This window comes from Schistocerca cancellata, chromosome 4 (assembly GCF_023864275.1).
Source record: "Schistocerca cancellata isolate TAMUIC-IGC-003103 chromosome 4, iqSchCanc2.1, whole genome shotgun sequence".
Lineage (NCBI taxonomy): Eukaryota > Metazoa > Arthropoda > Insecta > Orthoptera > Acrididae > Schistocerca > Schistocerca cancellata.
In genome coordinates, this window is record NC_064629.1 from 623,654,721 (window position 1) to 623,678,844 (window position 24,124).

Sequence of the window (24,124 nt, forward strand, 5' to 3'; positions counted from 1 at the left end):
TGCTAATTTAAAATATAACTTATTTCATGGTACACTTGTAAGAGAATTTGAAAACTGTTTCCCCAAGAAAGTAGTAAAATCTGATTATAAGAAACTATGCAAAAAACCTTGGCTTACTAAATGAATAAAAATATCTTCTAACCACAAAAGGGAACTGTATCTAACAACAAAAAAGAGTAATGACCCAGAAACAGCCAAATATTATAAAAACTACTGTGCTACATTAAGAAAGGTTATTAAAAAGTCCACAAGCATGTGCATCATGTCTTAGATTAATACCTCTGATAACAAAATCAAAACAATTTGAAATATTATTACAAGGGAGACAGAACAACCAAGAGTACAGGATGACCGCATCACCATCAAAGCGAATGGAAACTTGATAAACAACAAGCCGGAAGTCGAAAACATTTTGAATAATCATTTTTTAAATGTTGTAGAGAAAATAGGATGTAAATGTTCATTAGAAGAAGCAAGGCAGTTAATGAAAGAGGCCTTACCCACACCATTTGATACGATTGAAATTCCACCCACCTCTCCATCTGAAATCAGGAAGATAATAAACTCTCTCAAGAATAAAAGCTCACATGGGATTGATGGCATTTCCAGCAGGATAATAAAAGCTTGTTCCCAAGAAATAAGTGGGATTCTTAGCCACATATGTAATAGCTCTCTGAAGCAGGGTATTTTCCCAGATTGACTGAAGTATGCCGTCGTTATACCACTGCATAAAAAAGGGGATACGTCTGATGGCAACAACTACCGCCCAATCTCTCTTCTGACTGCCTTATCCAAAATTCTAGAAAAAGTAATGTATTGTAGAGTACCTTCACAACTTTGTAAAAATAAAGTTTTAACAAAATGTCAGTTTGTTTTCCAGAAGGGTTTTTCAACGGAAAATGCTATATATACTTTCACTAATGAAATATTAAATGCTCTTAGTAACTGGAAGTCACCCGTTGGGATTTTTTGTGATCTATCAAAGGCTTTGGTTGTGTAAATCATGGAATGCTTCTAGATAAGCTCAAGTACTGTGGTATGAATGGGACAGTGCTCAAATGCCTTAAATCATACCTAACTGGAAGAGTGCAGAAAGTTGAAATAAACGGTTCACATAATATGCAAAAAACTGGTGATTTCTCAAACTGGGGAACAATCAAGAACGGGGTGCCGCAAGGTTCGGTCTTGGGTCCTCTGCTGTTCTTAATATTTATTAATGACTTGCCATTCTATATTCACGAAGATGCAAAGCTGGTACTTTTTGCCGATGATACAAGTATAGCTATCACACCCGACAGACAAGAATTAACTGGTGAAATTGTAAACGATGTTTTTCAGAAAATCATTAAGTGGTTCTCTGCAAATGGGCTCTCATTAAACTTTGACAAAACACAGTATATACAGTTCCACACAGTAAATGGAATGACCGAATTAATAAATATAGACTTCGATCAGAAATCGGTAGAATATTCAAAATTTCTAGGTGTATGCATTGATGAGGGGTTGAACTGGAAAAAACACACTGAGGATCTGCTGAAGCGTTTGAGTTCAGCTACTTATGTTATTAGGGTTATTGCAAATTTTGGCGATATACGTCTAAGTAAATTAGCTTACCACGCCTATTTTCATTCTCTCCTTTCGTATGGCATCATATTCTGGGGTAACTCATCATTGAGTAAAAGAGTGTTCATTGCACAAAAGCGTGTAATCAGAATAATTGCTGGAGCTCATCCAAGATCATCCTGCAGACACTTATTTAAAGAGCTAGAAATCTTCATTGTAGCCTCACAATATGTATACTCACTTATGAAATTTGTTATTAACAATCCGAACGAATTCAAAAGTAATAGCAGTGTACATGGCTACAACGCTAGGAGAAAGGATGATCTTCACTAGGGGGTAATCTTCAGAAAGGGGTAATATATGCTGCCACAAAAGTATTTGGTCACTTACCTAGTAGCATCAAAAGTCTGACAGATAGCCATATAACATTTAAAAGGAAATTAAAAGAATTTCTTAATGGCAACTCCTTCTACTCATTAGATGAATTTTTGGATATAGTAAGTGGGTAATATCCCAACTTCCACAAAAAAAAATTATTGAGTGTCATGTAATATTTTGTCTAATGTAATATCTTGTATAGACACCTTTTATTAACCTGAGACGTTCCACATCATTACGAAGTGTCGTATTCACGATCTATGGAACAAGTACTAATCTAATCTAATCTAATCCTGTCTCCCTGTGATTTCTGGTTGTGGGGCTACTTGAAGGACAGGGTTTACCAGGGGAACATTCACACACGTGCTGATCTGAAGTGCAGCATATCAAGAGAGGCAACCAGCATACTTACGGACGTGCTTTCTTCTTCTGTACAGAATGCAATCCCGCGCTTTCAGACTCTTCTGGACACTGATGGGCGCCGTATTGAGCCCCTTTTGTAGCAGTAATGATACCGGTATGTAATGGTATGATGTAGCGTAGCAGAACATTTAAAGTGTTTAAATTGAATTGATTCTCCATTATTTCCCTTTCCTATGTCCTTGACAATTATGCTACCAAATTTAGTTCTCGTACGGTAGTTATTTTCCGTGTTGTAGCGTGTTAAATGGGGAAAGTTTAATTATAACCATCCGGTATTTGCTGTCGAAAATGGTTCAAATGGCTCTGAGCACAATGGGACTTAACTTCTGAGGTCATCAGTCCCCTAGAACTTAGAACGACTTAAACCTAACTAACCTAAGAACATCACACATATCCTTGCCCGAGGCAGGATTCGAACCTGCGACAGTAGCGGTCGCACGGTTCCAGACTGATGCGCCTAGAACCACTCGGCCAACCTGGCCGGCTGCTGTCTAAAATTTAAGTGTGTATATCTTGACTAAAATTCTCGTTTCTTAGTTTGCTTGTACTGTTGAAGAACCAACATTTTCAAAGGAGAGTCATCAAATCACGTAGAATTTGGCCCATTTACAGTGGAATAATTTCATTAGAAAATTCGTATAGGCCCAAAGCCTAGCAGTGTTTTCAGTACAGTCGACACCTAGGTACACACAAGCCACTCTCGTACAGGGTGTTTAAAAAATGACCGGTATATTTGAAACGGCAATAAAAACTAAACGAGCAGAGATAGAAATACATCGTTTGTTGCAATATGCTTGGGACAACAGTACATTTTCAGGCAGACAAACTTTCGAAATTACAGTAGTTACAATTTTCAACAACAGATGGCGCTGCGGTCTGGGAAACTCTATAGTACGATATTTGCCACATATCCACCATGCATAGCAATAATATGGCGTAGTCTCTGAATGAAATTACCCGAAACCTTTGACAACGTGTCTGGTGGAATGGCTTCACATGCAGATGAGATGTACTGCTTCAGCTGTTCAATTGTTTCTGGATTCTGGCGGTACACCTGGTCTATCAAGTGTCCCCACAGACACAAGTCACAGGGGTTCATGTCTGGCGAATAGGGAAGCCAATCCACGCCGCCTCCTGTATGTTTCGGATAGCCCAAAGCAATCACACGATCATCGAAATATTCATTCAGGAAATTAAAGACGTCGGCCGTGCGATGTGGCCGGGCACCATCTTGCATAAACCACGAGGTGTTCGCAGTGTCGTCTAAGGCAGTTTGTACCGCCACAAATTCACGAAGAATGTCCAGATAGCGTGATGCAGTAATCGTTTCGGATCTGAAAAATGGGCCAATGATTCCTTTGGAAGAAATGGCGGCCCAGACCAGTACTTTTTGAGGATGCAGGGACGATGGGACTGCAACATGGGGCTTTTCGGTTCCCCATATGCGCCAGTTCTGTTTATTGACGAAGCCGTCCAGGTAAAAATAAGGTTCGTCAGTAAACCAAATGCTGCCCACATGCATATTGCCATCATCAATCCTGTGCACTATATCGTTAACGAATGTCTCTCGTGCAGCAATGGTAGCGGCGCTGAGGGGTTGCCGCGTTTGAATTTTGTATGGATAGAGGTGTAAACTCTGGCGCACGAGACGATACGTGGACGTTGGCGTTATTTGGACCGCAGCTGCAACACGGCGAACGGAAACCCGAGGCCGCTGTCGAATCACCTGCTGCACTAGCTGCGCGTTGCCCTCTGTGGTTGCCGTACGCGGTCGCCCTACCTTTCCGGCACGTTCATCCGCCACGTTCCCAGTCCGTTGAAATTTTTCAAACAGATCCTTTATTGTATCGCTTTTCGGTCCTTTGGTTACATTAAACCTCCGTTGAAAACTCCGTCTTGTTGCAACAACACTGTGTTCTTGGCGGTGGAATTCCAACACCAGAAAAATCCTCTGTTCTAAGGAATAAACCACGTTGTCTACAGCACACTTGCACGTTGTGAACAGCACACGCTTTCAGCAGAAAGACGACGTACAGAATGGCGCACCCACAGACTGCGTTGTCGTCTATATCTTTCACATCACTTGCAGCGCCATCTGTTGTTGAAAATTGTAACTACTGTAATTTCGAAAGTTTGTCCGCCTGAAAATGTACTGTTGTCCCAAGCATATTGCAACAAAGGGTGTATTTCTATCACTGCTCGTTTAGTTTTTATTGCCGTTTCAAATATACCGGTCATTTTTGAAACACCCTGTATTACGTAATAACCGAGCGAGGTGGCGCAGTGGTTAGCGCACTGGACTCGCATTCGGGAGGACGACGGTTCAATCCCGTCTCCGGCCATCCTGATTTAGGTTTTCCGTGATTTCCCTAAATCGCATCAGGCAAATGCCGGGATGGTTCCTTTGAAAGGACACGGCCGATTTCCTTCCCCATCCTTCCCTCACCCGAGCTTGCGCTCCGTCTCTAATGACCTCGTTGTCGACGGGACGTTAAACACTAATCTCCTCCTTCTCCTCCTCGTATTACGTAATATTTCAGTTGTAAAAATCTAGGCATTTCCTTTCAAAATCTATGTTTTTTTTTTTTTCTTTTCCTTGCACATCTATCGAAAATCACGGCTTAGAATAAAAAATGGCTCTGAGCACTATGGGACTCAACTGCTGTGGTCATAAGTCCCCTAGAACTTAGAACTACTTAAACCTAACTAACCTAAGGACAGCACACAACACCCAGCCATCACGAGGCAGAGAAAATCCCTGACCCTGACGGGAATCGAACCCGGGAACCCGGGCGTGGGAAGCGAGAACGCTACCGCACGACCACGAGATGCGGGCATGGCTTAGAATAAAGGCTGTAAACTTCGACTACAACTTTTCACAGTTCTGATGTCCGTATTGTACAGGATATAACACATACAGATCTGATGTGAAGCACAGCACGTAACTACGCAGTAACTGGCGCAGTTGCCGTTTACCTGTTCCAAGCAGCGAGTCGCTCTCCTCTGTGATCACAATGCCTATAAATCCGCTAGGAAGAATAGCGTAATTACAATTAAAGCAATCGCAAGATTTTGTTCCGAGTGTTGCTTTCTATTTTCCTTTTCCAGTAACCATTCATGTTTTAGAATTACTGCATAAAAGTGTGTGGAATCTTAGAACGTTCTCTTATGATCACATTGTATATTGTCTTCAGAGTCCCCATTTTAACAATAATTACAACACAACATGAAATTGTAGCGTAGCAGTTCTTCCACAATGCACAAAGAATAATTATTACTGTCTCCAATAAAATCATAGCAGCGAGTGTTCATTCGAAGTTGTAAAAACATACATGAGGAGATACAAAGTACTGGACTTCATACTCAAGAAATCGAGAACAACAGAATTAGAGCGGCTATTATGTCGAAGGACGAGAACTGTTTCCTCGGTGAATGGAACCCGGCAGACCGTGATACTTGAATACAGGCTGGAAAATACGGGCGATGGTAGCGCATTTCATCGCAGAGAAATGGTGGGTGCCCGTCGTGTGGGACTGAGGTGCCGATACAAGGGAGTGGGGGGAGGGTATCATGTTGATAATGCCTCCCCCCAAAGAATAAAGGAAAATTAAAAAAGCATAGTACTAATCACTGAAAGAAATGAATTATTATGATAATTTTGAAACATTATGTATATATTCTTTTCGTTATTATTGAAGTCCTAAGATTTTTGGCATGTTAAATGTGGATGTGACGGTAAGTTATACTGTATTTGGAGTGGGAGGGAAGGTGGGGAAGACAGAAAAAAAAGTTGGATCTGTGCCTAATAAAACTCTCCATCTCAGAGTTAGTGCGGTACTGAGATTTTCATGTGCCGCCGTGTTAAGGGGTTACCATGATAATTCGTGATTCCACTAAAATGAACGTGGACGGAGTCAAATGCCGCGGGCAACAATGTGTTGATGGCTTGGATCGCTGTTGACTACCGTGGATACTAAAGGAGGGCTGGGTGTATCACAGTGCAGCATATCATTCGCTTGGTCAGCGCTGGACAGTAACAATCGGTCAGCAGCCAGAGGTCTAGAGCGAGCTTTGCTACATGCTGATGACAGAGAATAAATAAATTCTAAATAATGAGGCTGGCATTTCGTTTGCCAATAAGGCGCTGTTCATACATCTGCTGGAGTACAGGTGGTGAACAAAACTATGGATGCACCAAGAACTCAATACTTTACCTTGCTTAATACGGTGTAAAAAGCTGTTGACAATAAAAACAGCACCCAGTCATCTTGGGATGGATAAAGACAGGCCCTGTGTGGTTTTCAACTGAATCTTATACCACTATTCTTGCAGAATAGTGGCAAGTCCAGTTGTAGACTTCTCTTCAATATAGACAACGGCTTAGTAATATTGAGATCTGGTGACCGGTAACCAGGACAGGTGCGACAGTTTATCCTCGTGCTCACGAGACGAATCCTAATCGATGGGAACTGTGTGAATAGGGCTCCCACGTTTTGGAACACAGAATCACCATTGGTGAACAAATATTGTATCATGGGATGGATCTGATTCGCTAAATGGTTGCGTAAGACTTGACAGTAATGCGACCTTGCAGAGTAGCCATGGTGTCCATGAAATATCCTGATGTGGCACTCCAGATGATCACTCAGCCCCGACATGTGGCACTTTTGGGAGATAAAACTCGGTCAGAAGTTGGAAACAATGTGAAACAAGACTCATTCAACCAAATAAGTTTCTCCCATTGCTGTATACATTTTACGGCTTCAGCGCCACGCTTTCTTGTTAAAGGTATTTGATTAACTGGTGTGAGGTTTTGGAATTCCATTCCCCCCTATAAATGCAAAATTAAATTATTTAAATGCTTTTGTAGTTGTCGTCCTCTCATTCGTCGTCATAATCCTCTTTAATGTCCACCTGTCACGATCACTCAGTTCATACTTTCGTCCACGTTGTGACTTAGCGGATGACGTATATCTGCTTCCCCTATACAAATCTTCTGTATGGAACACAAAACGCTTCGGCTCCCTTGGTTAAGGAAGCACCAACCATAATAGCAGCAACAATTTGCCCACATTCGAATTCACGGAGCTCCGACGTAACGGGACCACAGCTACAGAGAACAACGCTCTGACCACGAGTACACTTGCAACGTATTGAGGACATGGCACAGGTGTCATCTGTGGTGAAACGCCACACTACAACCTAAAGATGTGGTTAGTATGTGCATTTATGTTTAAGCATGAAATTCTCTCGTTGGTCCCATATTTTTGTTCATCACCTGTGCTTCTCTTCTGAGGGTGTTAAAATGCGGTAAAACAATTCTTTTGTCGTTCCTCGCCGACGAATGACAATGAAACCTACTGTTAGATCATGTTCATCAGTTATTTCAACTATCACGTTGTTTTGCATGCTGGTATTCCACTTCTTATGAATTTATTTATCAATTGCCATTTTTATTTGTTATTCACTGTAGCTATTTGAGTTTACATATTGCCATTTTCTAATTTGGATATAATAAGTGGAGCTGTGGACACCAGATGGAGAAATCCGAACTTTTCCGATATATTCTTCTGTTTGAGATCAATAGAGGGTTGACTGCAGTGGACGCAGTCTGAGACATTTGCAGCGTGTATGGGAATAATGTCATTGGCCACGGCACTAGAACGGAGTTTTCGTTCTGAGAAAGATCGCTTTGACATTAGTAACTCTCCACTTCTGCAAAAGCATGAAATTCTCTCGTTGGTCCCATATTTTTGTTCATCACCTGTGCTTCTCTTCTGAGGGTGTTAAAATGCGGTAAAACAATTCTTTTGTCGTTCCTCGCCGACGAATGACAATGAAACCTACTGTTAGATCATGTTCATCAGTTATTTCAACTATCACGTTGTTTTGCATGCTGGTATTCCACTTCTTATGAATTTATTTATCAATTGCCATTTTTATTTGTTATTCACTGTAGCTATTTGAGTTTACATATTGCCATTTTCTAATTTGGATATAATAAGTGGAGCTGTGGACACCAGATGGAGAAATCCGAACTTTTCCGATATATTCTTCTGTTTGAGATCAATAGAGGGTTGACTGCAGTGGACACAGTCTGAGACATTTGCAGCGTGTATGGGAATAATGTCATTGGCCACGGCACTAGAACGGAGTTTTCGTTCTGAGAAAGATCGCTTTGACATTAGTAACTCTCCACTTCTGCAAAACCTTCTGGGTTTGATGAAAATCGTTTAAAAGCATTAATCCGCAATGATCCAAGTCAGGTACTCGAGAACTGGCAAACGTGATGAACTGTGATCATTCCACCATCGTGCGTCATTTGCATACAATGGGGAAGTTTCGGAAATTGGATGTATGAGCCAAAATTTCAAAAATCAGTGGGTGGCCATATGTGCATCTCTGCTCTCTCGTCACAAATTGGCTAGTGAACAACATCTACCATTATTATCCGGTACTGGTGACGAGAAATGGTGTTTTTACGCTAAATAAGGAAAGGAAAGGAATGGTTGAGCCCAAATAAAGCAGCAACTCCCCGCATAAAGACCTGCACTCATCCACAGAAGATAAAGTTATCCATCTGGTAGCACAGCGACGGTGTGGTGTGCAACGAATTGCCTCGCTCAGGTGTAACCATCACTACTGACATTCCCTGAGGTGTAATCACCACTGCTGACATTTATTGTCAACAATGAAGACTGAGTGAAGTGACGCTACTCCCTAGATAACGCCAGCATTCTGCTATACTGAAAAAAAAACCTACACAATTTTCACGTTTTCCGCTCTCTGTCGAGCACCCCGAACATGGCATGACGAGTTCTTCCCCTTAAAATCACGTGATTTCTACAGTAGCGGAATTGAAAAGTTGTCCCAGCGGTGGAAGAAAATTGTAAATAGTGAAGGAAAATACACTCCTGGAAATGGAAAAAAGAACACATTGACACCGGTGTGTCAGACCCACCATACTTGCTCCGGACACTGCGAGAGGGCTGTACAAGCAATGATCACACGCACGGCACAGCGGACACACCAGGAACCGCGGTGTTGGCCGTCGAATGGCGCTAGCTGCGCATCATTTGTGCACCGCCGCCGTCAGTGTCAGCCAGTTTGCCGTGGCATACGGAGCTCCATCGCAGTCTTTAACACTGGTAGCATGCCGCGACAGCGTGGACGTGAACCGTATGTGCAGTTGACGGACTTTGAGCGAGGGCGTATAGTGGGCATGCGGGAGGCCGGGTGGACGTACCGCCGAATTGCTCAACACGTGGGGCGTGAGGTCTCCACAGTACATCGATGTTGTCGCCAGTGTTCGGCGGAAGGTGCACGTGCCCGTCGACCTGGGACCGAACCGCAGCGACGCACGGATGCACGCCAAGACCGTAGGATCCTACGCAGTGCCGTAGGGGACCGCACCGCCACTTCCCAGCAAATTAGGGACACTGTTGCTCCTGGGGTATCGGCGAGGACCATTCGCAACCGTCTCCATGAAGCTGGGCTACGGTCCCGCACACCGTTAGGCCGTCTTCCGCTCACGCCCCAACATCGTGCAGCCCGCCTCCAGTGGTGTCGCGACAGCCGTGAATGGAGGGGCGAATGGTGACGTGTCGTCTTCAGCGATGAGAGTCGCTTCTGCCTTGGTGCCAATGATGGTCATATGCGTGTTTGGCGCCGTGCAGGTGAGCGCCACAATCAGGACTGCATACGACCGAGGCACACAGGGCCAACACCCGACATCATGGTGTGGGGAGCGATCTCCTACACTGGCCGTACACCACTGGTGATCGTCGAGGGGACACTGAATAGTGCACGGTACATCCAAACCGTCATCGAACCCATCGTTCTACCATTCCTAGACCGGCAAGGGAACTTGCTGTTCCAACAGGACAATGCACGTCCGCATGTATCCCGTGCCACCCAACGTGCTCTAGAAGGTGTAAGTCAACTACCCTGGCCAGCAAGATCTCCGGATCTGTCCCCCATTGAGCATGTTTGGGACTGGATGAAGCGTCGTCTCACGCGGTCTGCACATCCAGCACGAACGCTGGTCCAACTGAGGCGCCAGGTGGAAATGGCATGGCAAGCCGTTCCACAGGACTACATCCAGCATCTCTACGATCGTCTCCATGGGAGAATAGCAGCCTGCATTGCTGCGAAAGGTGGATATACACTGTACTAGTGCCGACATTGTGCATGCTCTGTTGCCTGTGTCTATGTGCCTGTGGTTCTGTCAGTGTGATCATGTGATGTATCTGACCCCAGGAATGTGTCAATAAAGTTTCCCCTTCCTGGGACAATGAATTCACGGTGTTCTTATTTCAATTTCCAGGAGTGTATATTATTGATGACTAAAGTGACCCTTGTCTGCATCAGTTATGTTAATTAAACTTGTGGAAAAAAACCTACGCACTTATGCACCAACCTAATACAATACCATTCAGCCACTCTGAAGCTTCGAGAATAGTGTTCAAATGGTTTGAACAACACTCCTCGGACATGAGTGTACTAATGCAGCCTCATAGCAGTCCTGACCTGAGTGTTATTGGACACATCTGGGACGCCATAAAGATAGATATAACCGCCTTGTATCGAGCTCCGTTCAATATCTTTGAAGCCTGGGTGATGGTTGTGTGCTCGTGGATGAGATTGGTTTCAATATCTTCTGTGTGACAATGAGTCCAATGCAAGGACGTGCCGCCATGTTACATGCTACTAGATAGGTGTGTTTCATTCAGTACCTCATGAGGATATTGGCATTGCGTCAAGGTTTCAGTAGCTGCAGAGCTAAACCTATGAACATTTCGGATAAATACGTAGGAGTAACACATTGGCGACTGCTCAGCAGTTTTTCTTTTGACTTCATTTTCAATTCCCTACTGCTTACTGTCACCAGCAGCGCTCGTTCCCAACCAAGATATCGCTGGGAGAGCGAACTCCGTCTTAGACCTCTAGTAACACTACACGTACGTATGTGGATACCGCCATATTTTATATATTTTATGCGTATCTGATACCAAAGGCGCTGACGCTCATGAAGGTTATGTTGATTGTTTCTTACACAGAGGCCCGAATACAAGGAATTTTTTTGTCTTTCCACGGAATAGCTTGATATTGTTGATGATCTCGGGAAACACGTTTCTTTTGAGCATATAAAAGAATTCAACCGAGAATGATGCTGAAGACGTTCATTAACGACAAAAGAGATACGTGACAAAAAGTACACCAAATGAAACCCTGTACGGCCTATGTGGCCGAGCGGTTCTAGGCACTTCAGTCTGGAACCGCGCGACCGCTCCTGTCACAGGTTCGAATCCTGCCTCGGGAATGGGTGTGTGTGATGTCCTTAGGTTAGTTAGGTTTAAGTACACTACTGGCCATTAAAATTGCTGCACCAAGAAGAAATGCAGATGATAAACGGGTATTCATTGGAAAAATATATTATACTGTAACTGACATGTGATTACATTTTCACGCAATTTGGGTCCACAGATCCTGAGAAATCAGTACCAAGAACAACCACCTCTGGCCGTAATAACGGCCTTGATACGTCTGGGCATTGAGTCAAACAGAGTTTGGATGGCGTGTACAGGTACAGCTGATCATGCAGCTTCAACACGATACCACAGTTCATCAAGAGTAGTGACTGGCGTATTATGACGAGCCAGTTGCTCGGCCACCATTCACCAGACGTTTTCAATTGGTGAGAGATCTGGACAATGTGCTGGGCAGGACAGCAGTCGAACATTTTCTGTCTCCAGAAAGGCCCGTACAGGACCTCCAACATGCGGTCGTGCATTATACTGCTGAAATGTAGGGTTTCGCAGGGATCGAATGAAGGGTAGAGCCACGGGTCGTAACACATCTGAAATGTAACGTCCACTGTTCAAAGTGCCGTCAGTGCGAGCAAGAGGTGATCGATACGTGTAACCAATGGCACCCCATACCATCACGCCGGGTGATACGCCAGTATGGCGATGACGAGTACACCCTTCCAATGTGCGTTCACCGCGATGTCGCCAAACACGGATGCGACCATCATGTTGCTGTAAACAGAACCTTGATTCATCCGAAAAAATGACGTTTTGCCATTCGTGCACCCAGGTTCGTCGTTGAGTACACCATCGCAGGCGCTCCTGTCTGTGATGCAGCGTCAAGGGTAACCGGTGCCATGTTCTCCGAAATGATAGTCCATGCTGCTGCAAACGTCGTCGAACTGTTCGTGCAGATGGTTGTTATCTTGCAAACGTTCCCATCCGTTGACTCAGGGATCGAGACGTGGCTGCACCATCCGTTACAGCCATGTGGATAAGATGCCTGTCATCTCGACTGCTAATGATACGAGGCCGTTGGGATCCAGCACGGCGTTCCGTATTACCATCCTGAACCCACCGATTCCATATTCTGCTAACAATCATTGGATCTCGACCAACGCGAGCAGCAATGTCGCGAAACAATAAACCGCAATCGCGATAGGCTACAATCCGACCTTTATCAAAGTTGGAAACGTGATGGTACGCATTTCTCCTCCTTAAACGAGGCATCACAACAACGTTTCACCAGGCAACGCCGGTCAACTGCTGTTTGTGTATGAGAAATCGTTGGAAATATTACTCATGTCAGCACGTTGTAGGTGTCGCCACCGGCGCAAGCCTTGTGTGAATGCTCTGAAAAGCTAATCATTTGCATATCACCACATCTTCTTCCTTTCAGTCAAATTTCGCATCTGTAGCACGTCCTGTTCTTGGTGTAGCAATTTTAATGGCCAGTAGTGTAGTTCTAAGTTCTAGGGGACTGATGACCTCAGATGTTAAGTCCCATAGTGCTCAGAGCCATTTGAACCGTTAAACCCTGTACGTGGTTTTGGCTGCGTCGTATAATAGTTTGGTGGAAACTGAACATGTGTGGCTTTTATATTACCGCCAGTACAGCCAAACTACTCAAATGCAGTCGAGAAGTTGCTACAGATCGATGATGGATATCAGAGCGGCTATTCAATAATGTAACTACTTTCGTTCGTAGTGACATCATCCATATCCATTGATCACACCGATACTACGATTTAAACAACATGTAAATTTTCATATCTTCTCTTTCACTGACCAGTTTTACCCAAATTCATAACTGCAACAAATACAGAACAAAAATTTAACGGCCGTAGTTGAAAGAAACGTAAATCATCTGGCTAGTGATTTTTTAAACAATTCGCTATATGTTTGGACTTTTCAGAAGTACGGAGATCAAGGTAATTTCCCTCTAACACATTTACATGTCACGCAAATGTTTTGTCACTGATGCAAGCTTTTCACATACTGAACCCCTAACTACTATTGCAATTTAAAGCTCCAATGAATAGCGTTTACCTCAGAAATGCGATTTCTCACTGTTGACAGCAGTGCCATCTTTGAGAAGAAATCCCACATAATATTTTAGAATGATTCATATTCAGCGAGCTCGCATTGACTGAATGAGAATAGCAACTGAAAATGTGACTCAGAGGATAAAATGGGTAATTGTGTACAAAAAGTTTCTTTTTCCCCAAGTGAAGGTGTATGTAAATTCTCTAAAATAATGTAGTCACATTCTATGAATAACAATGGACAAAACTAAATTAGTTGTGTTACTGTAAGATAACTTATTGTAAGCTGAAGAGACGAAGAGGATGAGGTTGAGGAATCTGTGATGTATAAGACGGTTCCTCAGCTCTAGCCTCACGGACACACTCAGACTGGTAACGCATGAAAGTACTTGAACCACAATGAAATCGATCGAAGCGGAAATACGATATCCTATGATTACTTGACGAGATGTGCTCAATAGAGCTGTCAGAAGACACGGCTTCGTCGTTTGTCGAACTAATTCAGTTCCCTTAGAGTATCCTTCGCAGCGTTGCTTATGTCGCAACCGTGTTGTGGGTCGAGCTGTAAAATTTCGAATGGTCGTATGTGAAGAGCAAACATCGTCTCCTAGCACACGAATGGTAATAGTTTTAACCATAGCCTGATTAAACAACGTTTTGCAAGGAACTAAAGAAAGTGCACCGTTTTTCAGAACATCCTCAGGGTTCATATTTCAAACCTTCTGAAAAGATGATCATGTTATATTACTATCATTTTAATTATTCGTTTTCAGTGATAACAGCAGTTACCAAAAGTTTGCCGCATATCTGCTGTTGATCTGTGTGTTGCATATTTGTAGCACACGCTATGAAAGATAGATCGCCATATGCCATATTTAATTAACTAATACTGCACATAATTTGATTATATCATTACTGGTACACATTATTCGCTATGGTATTAAAGACCGTTCTTTTCTGACAACTTAAGAGAGGAGAAGTCAAAGCTTTTTAGCTAATTTACAAATTTTGTGTAGGGTCGTTTGCTGAGTTCTTTCGTACATTGAACCCTTGGCCTCCAGTGCCAACTGTTGACAACATTGTTAAATAATCTGTGGCTTCTTGACCATACAGTTTCAATTCCAGTAGCAATAAGACACAAAACATGCGTATAGCAACGGATAAAGGAAACTTAGACAACAAAAAGTAAGCCATGATTACTGTTACCGTTCGGTAAAGTACACACAGACAACTAAATATTCAGGGTGTGAATTTTAAGTTGAAAAACCAGAATAACTCAAAAAATAAGATTCACACGAAAAAATGTGTAGAATCCAAAGTTGACTATTTTCGAGGGCGCGTCTGTTGGTGCTAAAATTAGCCCGCCCTGCGGGTGGGGCGGGAGGCAACTTCAAAATTTCAAACAGGAACCCCCATTTTTTATTGCAGAATCAGATTCTACATAAAAAACTACGGACATTTTGTCTTAAATATTTGTTTTGATTCTTGGTAGTTGGCGCTGTAATTCAAGAAAATCCATGCTTCATTTTTGCGTGGAAAATGGTTATGGATAAATAAAAAATACGTATTTACTTGTAAATTTTGATTCGCTGAAACTAAAACTCTCCCTTTCTCACCGTAGGGTGGCGTTTGAGAGAGAGAAATTAGAGTTTTACAAATGTTGACCCAAATATTAATTTTTTCCGCAGATAATCATATAAACAAACAAACAATCACAGTCCTAACACTCCTTAAAGGCCCAACGGTACCGACCGGTTGCCATGTCGTCCTCAGCCCTTGGGCCTCACAGGATGCGCAGGATGCAGATATGGAGGGACATGTGATCAGCACACCGCTCTCCTGGCTGTTGTCAGTTTTTGCGATAGGTGTCGCTATTTCTCAGTCAAGTAGCTCCTCAACTGGCCTCACAAGGGGTGAGACATCCCACTTGCCCACAGCACTTGGGAGACCCAGACAGTGACCCATCTAAGTGGTAGGTAAGCCCGACAGTGCTTATCTTTGGTGATCTGACAGGAGCCGGTGTTACCACTGCCGCAAGGCTGTTGGCTACATTAATATATCAAAAGGTGAACTGAAGGCTTAAATATGTTAGAAGGGGCTAGGGAAAATGTAATGTATCTATGTATCTGTGAAAGCAGTCACATACACACATCAAAAAATGTTTTGCATCACCCTGGTCCCAGAACTCCTGAAGATAGACGTTGACTGTGGACATTATATCACAGACAGTCTCTTTGATTGTTCAGAGCCGACCGCTGTGGCCAAGTGTTTCTAGGCGCCTCAGTCTGAAACCCCACTGCTGCTACGATCGCAGCTTCGAATCCTGCCTCGGTCATGGATGTGTGTGATGTCCTAAGGCTAGTTAGGTTTAAGTAGTTCTAAGTCTAGGGGACTGATGACCTAAGATGTTAAGTCCCATAGTGCTTAGAGCCATTTGAACCATTTTTGACTGTTCAGAGATGTCACTAAATCTGCCCACGGATGTAAACAGCCACGCTTGAGCAGTGCCTATCACACGGAGGGTGTCCGACAGCCGATCAGTTCCATGAGGTGCCGAACGTTAGCCAGCGTCCAGGGACCACTTGGCTGGGAATTCCATGGTGATGCTGTGTCGATGAAGGAGACATGTGGGGAGTGCCAAAGATGCGAAACCTTAATGGCAGCCATATCATAGTTTCTATAGAAATTAGTAGTAGCCAGATGGATCATGACACCTCAAAAAGAAACACGTACATTACCATTATTTGCACGACGATTCTGATGGTTTACTCAGATTTGCAATATCTTTATTAGTTTAAAGTTTAGTATCTGACTGTAAATTATACAAGTAACACCCAGCAACGAATTTCCTAAATCTAAACGGTCGACGTGTCTTTAGAAAGCTATTAGCATAAACCTAAATTTGTATAAATTAAAGGCATTTAACTTGAATAGTACATGAGTTATTGGAGGTCAAAGCGGCCGATTACTATCGATCGCGTCAGGCCATAACTACTCCACAGTTACACGAAAAAACGGCAGCAGGATGCTTATAAATATATTTATTCGTCTATGTCTTTGTTTATATCCGATAGAAACTATTCATGAAGAATTTGATTAAATATTTATTGCGTTTTAGAAAGCACAGAGACTTTAGGATACTGAACTACCTTTTGTTTCTGTTCCTTTGATTTGTTTATGGATTTAATTATGTGTGTTAGAGCATGTTTATCGTCCAGCCATAGGAATATTTATTTAATTTCAAGTTATTTAAATGTAAATCCTGTATTTAGAATGTGTTTTAAAATGTTTGTGAGTGTGTGTTGGCTTGGAGACATGACGGCTGCGCTATCGCCAATTACAGCACTCGTTATTAAGGGAGGCGACTACCGAAGTGAGTGGAGGGGGAGTTTGGACAGTGCGGCGTGAGGGACGGTACGGGGTCGCACAGCACACGGCGAGTTCGGGACAGTGCGGCGCACGGTCGCGGAAGGAACTTGGAGAGTGCGGAGCGGTTCGCGCGTGGTCGCGGTAGATAGAAATACTTCGGAGTCCCGAATTGGGCAATTGTGAGATTTCCGAAGTTTCTACAGTGAAGACGTTGTGTGCGTTTGGAAGTGAATGTCCCGTGAGCTATGTTGTTGTTCATAGCTAATTACGTGCAGTAGGAGTCTATTGTTTCCCTGTTATTCAACTTATATTTTATTTAATTGCTGGACCATCGACACCAATAAGTGTTTTGCAGAAATATACCACTTTCTCAAAAGTACTTCTACTATCGCACTCATCATTTAAAGTCGCTAAGATAGTACTGTAGATTTTATTTCATTTCAATCCTTTCATTTATAAATTTCTGCGTTACATTCGCAATTGCCAAGTGATAGGAATCTTCGACCATTCTTTTCATGTGTATATTCATATTGTACACTGTAGACTCAACAGTATTTGGCTTGTAATGTGGCAACTACGTATCCCAGCCCCTAGACAACGATATCAGCCAAAACTTTTAATATTTCAATTCCGAGTCAGAGTATACGTAGTTGTGGGCCACCACCACATCATTTCATCTTTATTTGAAAGCCCGCAAGCTCTCAACAAAGGAAGTGTCGAGGTGTCTTGGAGTGAACCAAAGCGATATTGTTCGAATTTCGAGAAGATACAGAGAGACAGGAACTGTCGATTACATGCCTCGCTCAGGCCGTCCGCGGGCTAATACTGGAGTGGACAACGGCTACCTACCGATTATGGCTCGGAGGAACCCTGACAGCAACGCCACTATGTTGAATAATGCTTTTCGTGCAGCCGCAGGCCGTCGTGTTACGACTCAAACTGTGCGCAATGGACGTCCATGGCGAGGTTCATCTTTGCAACTACGACACCATGCAGCGCGGTACAGATTAGCCCAACAACATGCCGAATGGACCGCAAGAATTGGCATCACGTTCTCTTCACCGATGAGTGTCGTATATGCTTTCAACCATGAAACCATCGGAGACGTGTTTGGAGGCAGCCCGGTTATTCTGAACGCCGTAGACACACTGGCCAGCAGGTGCTGCCAGGTGGAGGTTCCCTGCTGTTTTGGGGTGTCATTATTTGAGGCCAAAGTACGCCGCTGGTGGTCATAGAAAGCGCCGTAGTGGTGTCAGACAACTCGAGAGCAGCACTAGAGACAAAAGGCACGCAACTGCTTCGGAAAATTAACACCTGGTGCAAAGAAAATAAATTAAAAATAGCTCTCAACAAAACTGTATATTTACTGCTCAGAGAGACACTACAGGGCAATCCAGTTATAGAAAATGGTTCAAATGGCTCTGAGCATTATGGAACTTAACAGCTGTGGTCATCAGTCCCCTAGAACTTAGAACTACTTAAACCTAGCTAACCTAAGGACATCACACACATCCATGCCCGAGGCAGGATTCGAACCTGCGACCGTAGCGGTCGCGCTGTTCCAGACTGTAGCGCCTAGAACAGCTCGGCCACCCCGGCCGGCGCTTAAGAGAGAGACTGGCTCAATAAAGTCACCGAAATTACGGGAAAAAGCATTATGAGCAAAACACAAATGAAACAATAGCGGATTCAAACATGGCACAGAGAGTGGGATGCATCCGAAAAGGGTCGCCGAGTATACTCTTTCTTCCCTGATGTACGCGAAAGACTACAACTGAAATATGTCGACCCAAGCCGGGGGATGGTCCATTTCCTGACAGGCCACGGGCCGTATTCGGTACATTTAAACCGTATGGGACTAACTAACGATGAAGTATACTTATGCGGAGAAACTGGGACACTGCTGTGCAACACGCTAGCACAAGTGAGACCTATCCAGAACGATAATGACATCGTCAGAATAAAACGTAATCCCGATGACTGGAACACAATAAATAGCATAGCCGATATTTTATCGAACACCCTGCACGAAGAATACAAGCGCCAATAGCCATATGGTAGGAGGCGTAGACAAGCACAAACAACAAACAACATAGGAGGACACAAACTCGACCACAGATTTTTGAAACCGAGGAAGGAACACTAAGTGAACATAACTCAGAAGAGATCAACATGTAAGCCACGCGGGATTAGCGAACTGGTCTAAAGCGCTGCAGTCATGGACTGTGCGGCTGGTCCCGGAGGAGGTTCGAGTCCTCCCTCGGGCATGAATGTGTGTGTGTAACTTCCTGGCAGATTAAAACTGTGTGCCCGACCGAGACTCGAACTCGGGAACTTTGCCTTTCGCGGGCAAGTGCTCTACCATCTGAGCTGCCGAAGCACGACTCACGCCCGGTATTCACAGCTTTACTTCTGCCAGTACCTCGTCTCCTACCTTCCAAACTTTACAGAAGCTCTCCTGCGAACCTTGCAGAACTAGCACTCCTGAAAGAAAGGATATTGCGGAGACATGGCTTAGCCACAGCCTGGAGGATGTTTCCAGAATGAGATTTTCACTCTGCAGCGGAGTGTGCGCTGATATGAAACTTCCTGGCAGATTAAAACTGTGTGCCCGACCGAGACTCGAACTCGGGACTTCCCAGGCTGTGGCTAAGCCATGTCTCCGCAATATCCTTTCTTTCAGGAGTGCTAGTTCTGCAAGGTTCGCAGGAGAGCTTCTGTAAAGTTTGGAACGTAGGAGACGAGGTACTGGCAGAAGTAAAGCTGTGAGTACCGGGCGTGAGTCGTGCTTCGGTAGCTCAGATGGTACAGCACTTGCCCGCGAAAGGCAAAGGTCCCGAGTTTGAGTCTCGGTCGGGCACACAGTTTTAATCTGCCAGGAAGTTTCATATCAGCGCACACTCCGCTGCAGAGTGAAAATCTCATTATGAATGTGTGTGTTTGTCCGTAGGATAATTTAGGTTAAGTAGTGTGTAAGCTTATGGACTGATGGCCTTAGCAGTTGAGTCCCACAGGATTTCACGCAAATTTGAACATTTGGATCAACATGTAAAGGACCAAAACCAACAATGCGTGACACTGAATGCCACAACACAGTCACAGACAACACAACAATCACAAAACAAATGAACACCGTCACCACATACTAAGACTGTAGTAATAAGGTAATGTCGCTTGAGGGGAGAAGGCTCGAAGAACTTTTATTCCAAGGCTCCTCCTTCCCAATGACATCCTGCATAGTGTTTAAAATATACTGCACACAAGCAGTAATGCATTGCTCGTCTTATTGTGTGCAGACAGAAGTATATTATCTTCTTTATTCAAAGCTACAATCAATGAATTTTGTATATCAGTAATGTATTAAGTTATTTAAGGAATTACGCATTCGAGTAGCAATGAACTACATTCTATATCTATTAACAAATTACAAACATAAGTGTATTTCTCATGTAACGCTAAAATTTATGTATTCCATGTATGAAGTGCTCAGTCATTATTTAATCTGTATAATCTGTGTAAACATACTTTAGCACAAACAATTTCAGATGAAAATAGCTCGAGCTGGTACCGAGACCTTCTTATGTGAAATAGGTACAAATAGGCCATTATCAACTAACATGTTACTTAGACTACAGTACACATCCAAATACAGCATATCACTTCCCTTTATATACTGCAAATCATTTTCACCACACTCATTGTATTACATTTTTTTAAAAATTTTTCCTTGACATTTGCGTTATATAAGTTATATTCTCATCAACTAGGTACTAACAAATTAATGGAATCATTTTAACAGTTGTTAAGCATTCAATTCGCTGTAACCTCAGAGAACTCTTTATATACTCTGTTCTTTATATTATTTTAAAAAAGCATTAACAACTTTATACCAATAAGACTGTAACAATGAGAAGTCTTTGCTGTTAGATTAAGAAGCATCCGACCCACCTTACATTTCAAGGTGGTGGGTTACACTGTACTGTTAATGAAATAAATAAACACCAGAATAGGCGGCTTTCAAATTGTCACATCCAAACTTGCCAAATTCAAAGGCTTATGGTCGCACTGAGCAGTGATCGGCGACGATGGAAGCCTTCACGAACTGATGTACGGCAACGAAGAAACCGGGCCGATCACAGCCCAGGCTCGAACATTCGTCACATTAGGGAAGTGGCCGCCAGAAGGGTCACCCAGTAGGGGATAGAGCAGTGTTAAGGCACCAAGTCGTCTGCATACGGGTTGTTGCCAGCTGCTCCTTGAGATGTAGTCCCTGGCAGGTGACTGGATACGTAGTCTGGCATTACAGTGGTCTCCACATAGAACTCAGCAGCTGACGGATACTGCGGTGGTCAGCATCACTTCTACACCTCGATACGGTCGTCCACGGAGAATTATGGAGAGTATCTGAGAATGAGTATCTCATTTGGCGGAGGGGATCTGCTTTATGAGTCTAATGACTAATACTTCTCCATCAGCAGGAGCCACAGTAGGCTGTCGCAGTTGGGTTTCGCTATTGGTGGCGATGACTTTATTCATTCTGATTTTCCTTTCTCCTGAAGGAGCTTAGCCTGACCTGCAGTATTGTCCAATTTCACCCTTTAGATGGCTGTCATCTTCGGCTTAGTCAGCTTTCTGAATGAGCGTTCTTTAGTTCTGAATATACAGTCTTGTGAAATGGTATCCCCATGTATGACGCTGCTTTGCTAAGTGTCGCAACAGCAGTTCATCTCACCCAACAGAGTAGTAGGGTAAAAGCACGCACGGGGGAATACAGATAGTGATTTTTTCATCCGCTCAGTATATGAATTGAACTGGACCGAAAATCGACATTTTTGTACAATGTACCCTCTACCATACACTGTACAGTGATTTGAGGAGTTTGCATGCAGATGTATAGTGCAATCGAACACTCCTCACACGGTCACTAACTATCATCCATCTAATTCAAGAGTATCTTGCCTTATCTTAGACGCCGGTGGAGAGGTGATACTACGGTGTGATGAGGTCTGCATTAAATTGTCACCATGAGGTCAGTGAGCTGCTCTTTCATTGTGTACAGCAGCCTTATCCATTAGGTACATACGGGTTAGGTTTGGTTACGTAAACGCATCTAACTTGAATTATTGTTCATATTCAAATAATATTGACGAAAGAAAAGCCGAGAGAAGACTGTACATAACATACAAGGTGCATTTCACTGTTTCCAGATCGACTGAGTGCAGTTGATCGACGTGTGCGTGTGCTCGCTCTGTTGCCACATTAATGTCTCTTCCTGTGACCCTCTAGCGGCTCGTTTGCGACCTCAGCTTTCTTCCACGGACCACACCCTCTTCCACAGGCAATGACGTTACGATAGTTTCACTACTTTTTACAGTCTCCTGTTCGTTTCTTTTTGAATGTATCTTATAATACTAAAGGTTTAAGGCGAAGATTCACGACTTTCAAAACAAAACAAAAAAATAATAATAATTCAATGATCAACCACTGAAACCTTATCTGTGGGGTTCAGACTCACGCCCCACTCTATGAGTTGCTCTTGGAATTTTTTTGCTTATGACACTGTTACATGACAGAAATTTTCATAGCAACCATAAAACAAACTACATTGCTTTGTTACGTCACGATTGTGACTGTTAGTTGTAAGTAGTATTTAATAAAATTCAACTGATAGAGAACATCAAGAAGGTTTTCTGTCATTAACATGTTCTGCCAAGTACCAGTCCACAATAAAAATTAAATGGTAGCCAAGTACTGTTTTTAAATACTTGTTTCAGTGATTAGTGATACATTACTGGTAATAGATCTCCTCCACCGCTTTGCGCCAGAGTAGTCTAGTTTCTCCCTCCATACGTGGATGCATTCATTAATAATAGTGAACGTATTCTTTGTGACAATCACAACAAAACCAATGTATTCAAGACAGCAGGAACTGCCAAAATTAAAGGTATCCATCATTGTTCCTATTGTGTTGACCGAACTGCAATGGAACAGAATAATCTCTTTGAAATATTTCACAACAGTTAAGTTTCGTATATGTAGTAACTCAAAAATCAGATGGAATTATATAGATCACAGTTGTTAGGTATATACACTGTATACTCTGGATCAGAATCTGGGGTATCCATAAGTTAACAATGTGGAACACTCGAGAAACTCAAAAACTTGCCTCAAATCACACGAAAGTTTCGGCAGAAAGATAACATATTGAGATAAGTCAACACACATATCTTCATTAGTCTCCTCATCATCATATAGTCATTACGCATAGTAGACAGAGCGCAGCTACAAGGTTCCTCCTACACTGGATTCTATTAATTTTTCCTCATTGCTACCAATCATTGTGTATGTCTGCCAACAGAATCTCACTGATCTCACAATGTTTTTTGATGTATACAGTGTCCTTCTTAGACCACGAAAAATACCAAGAAGATTAAACTAGCACATTCTAGCACAGCCATTTGTATGGAATAGTGTGCCTTAAGAGTTGGCTGGTTGATAGAAAAGGATGCAGGTACAAACTCAGAAACTGTTACATAAAAAATCCTCCTCGTGACTCTGATATTATCACCCATGATGAAATGCAGTGGTTGGGAAGGGAGTGAGACAGGGTTGTAGCCTCTCCCCCATGTTGTTCAATCTGTATATTGAGCAAGCAGTAAAGGAAACCAAAGAAAAAATCGGAGTAGGTACCAAAATCCATGGAGAAGAAATAAAAACTTTGAGGTTCGCCGATGACATTGTAATTCTTTCAGAGACAGCAAAGGACTTGGAAGAGCAGTTGAACGGAATGGACAGTGTCTTGAAAGCAGGATATAAGTTGAACATCAACAAAAGCAAAACGAGGATATTGGAATGTAGTCGAATTAAGTCGGGTGATGCTGAGGCAATTAGATTAGGAAATGAGACACTTAAAGTAGTAAAGGAGTTTTGCTATTTGGGGAACAAAATAACTGATGATGGTAGAAGTAGAGAAGATATAAAATGTAGACTGGCAATGGCAAGGTAAGCGTTTCTGAAGAAGAGAAATTTGTTAACATC

At 43.0% G+C, this 24,124-nt stretch overlaps 1 non-coding gene across 1 annotated transcript; it reads left to right on the forward strand.

Annotated features, from left to right (window-relative positions):
- The first annotated feature begins 4,633 nt into the window (after positions 1–4,633).
- Positions 4,634–4,706, forward strand: Trnaa-cgc (transfer RNA alanine (anticodon CGC)). The gene has a single exon. It is a non-coding gene; the product is annotated as a tRNA-Ala (tRNA).
- The last annotated feature ends 19,418 nt before the right edge of the window (positions 4,707–24,124 follow it).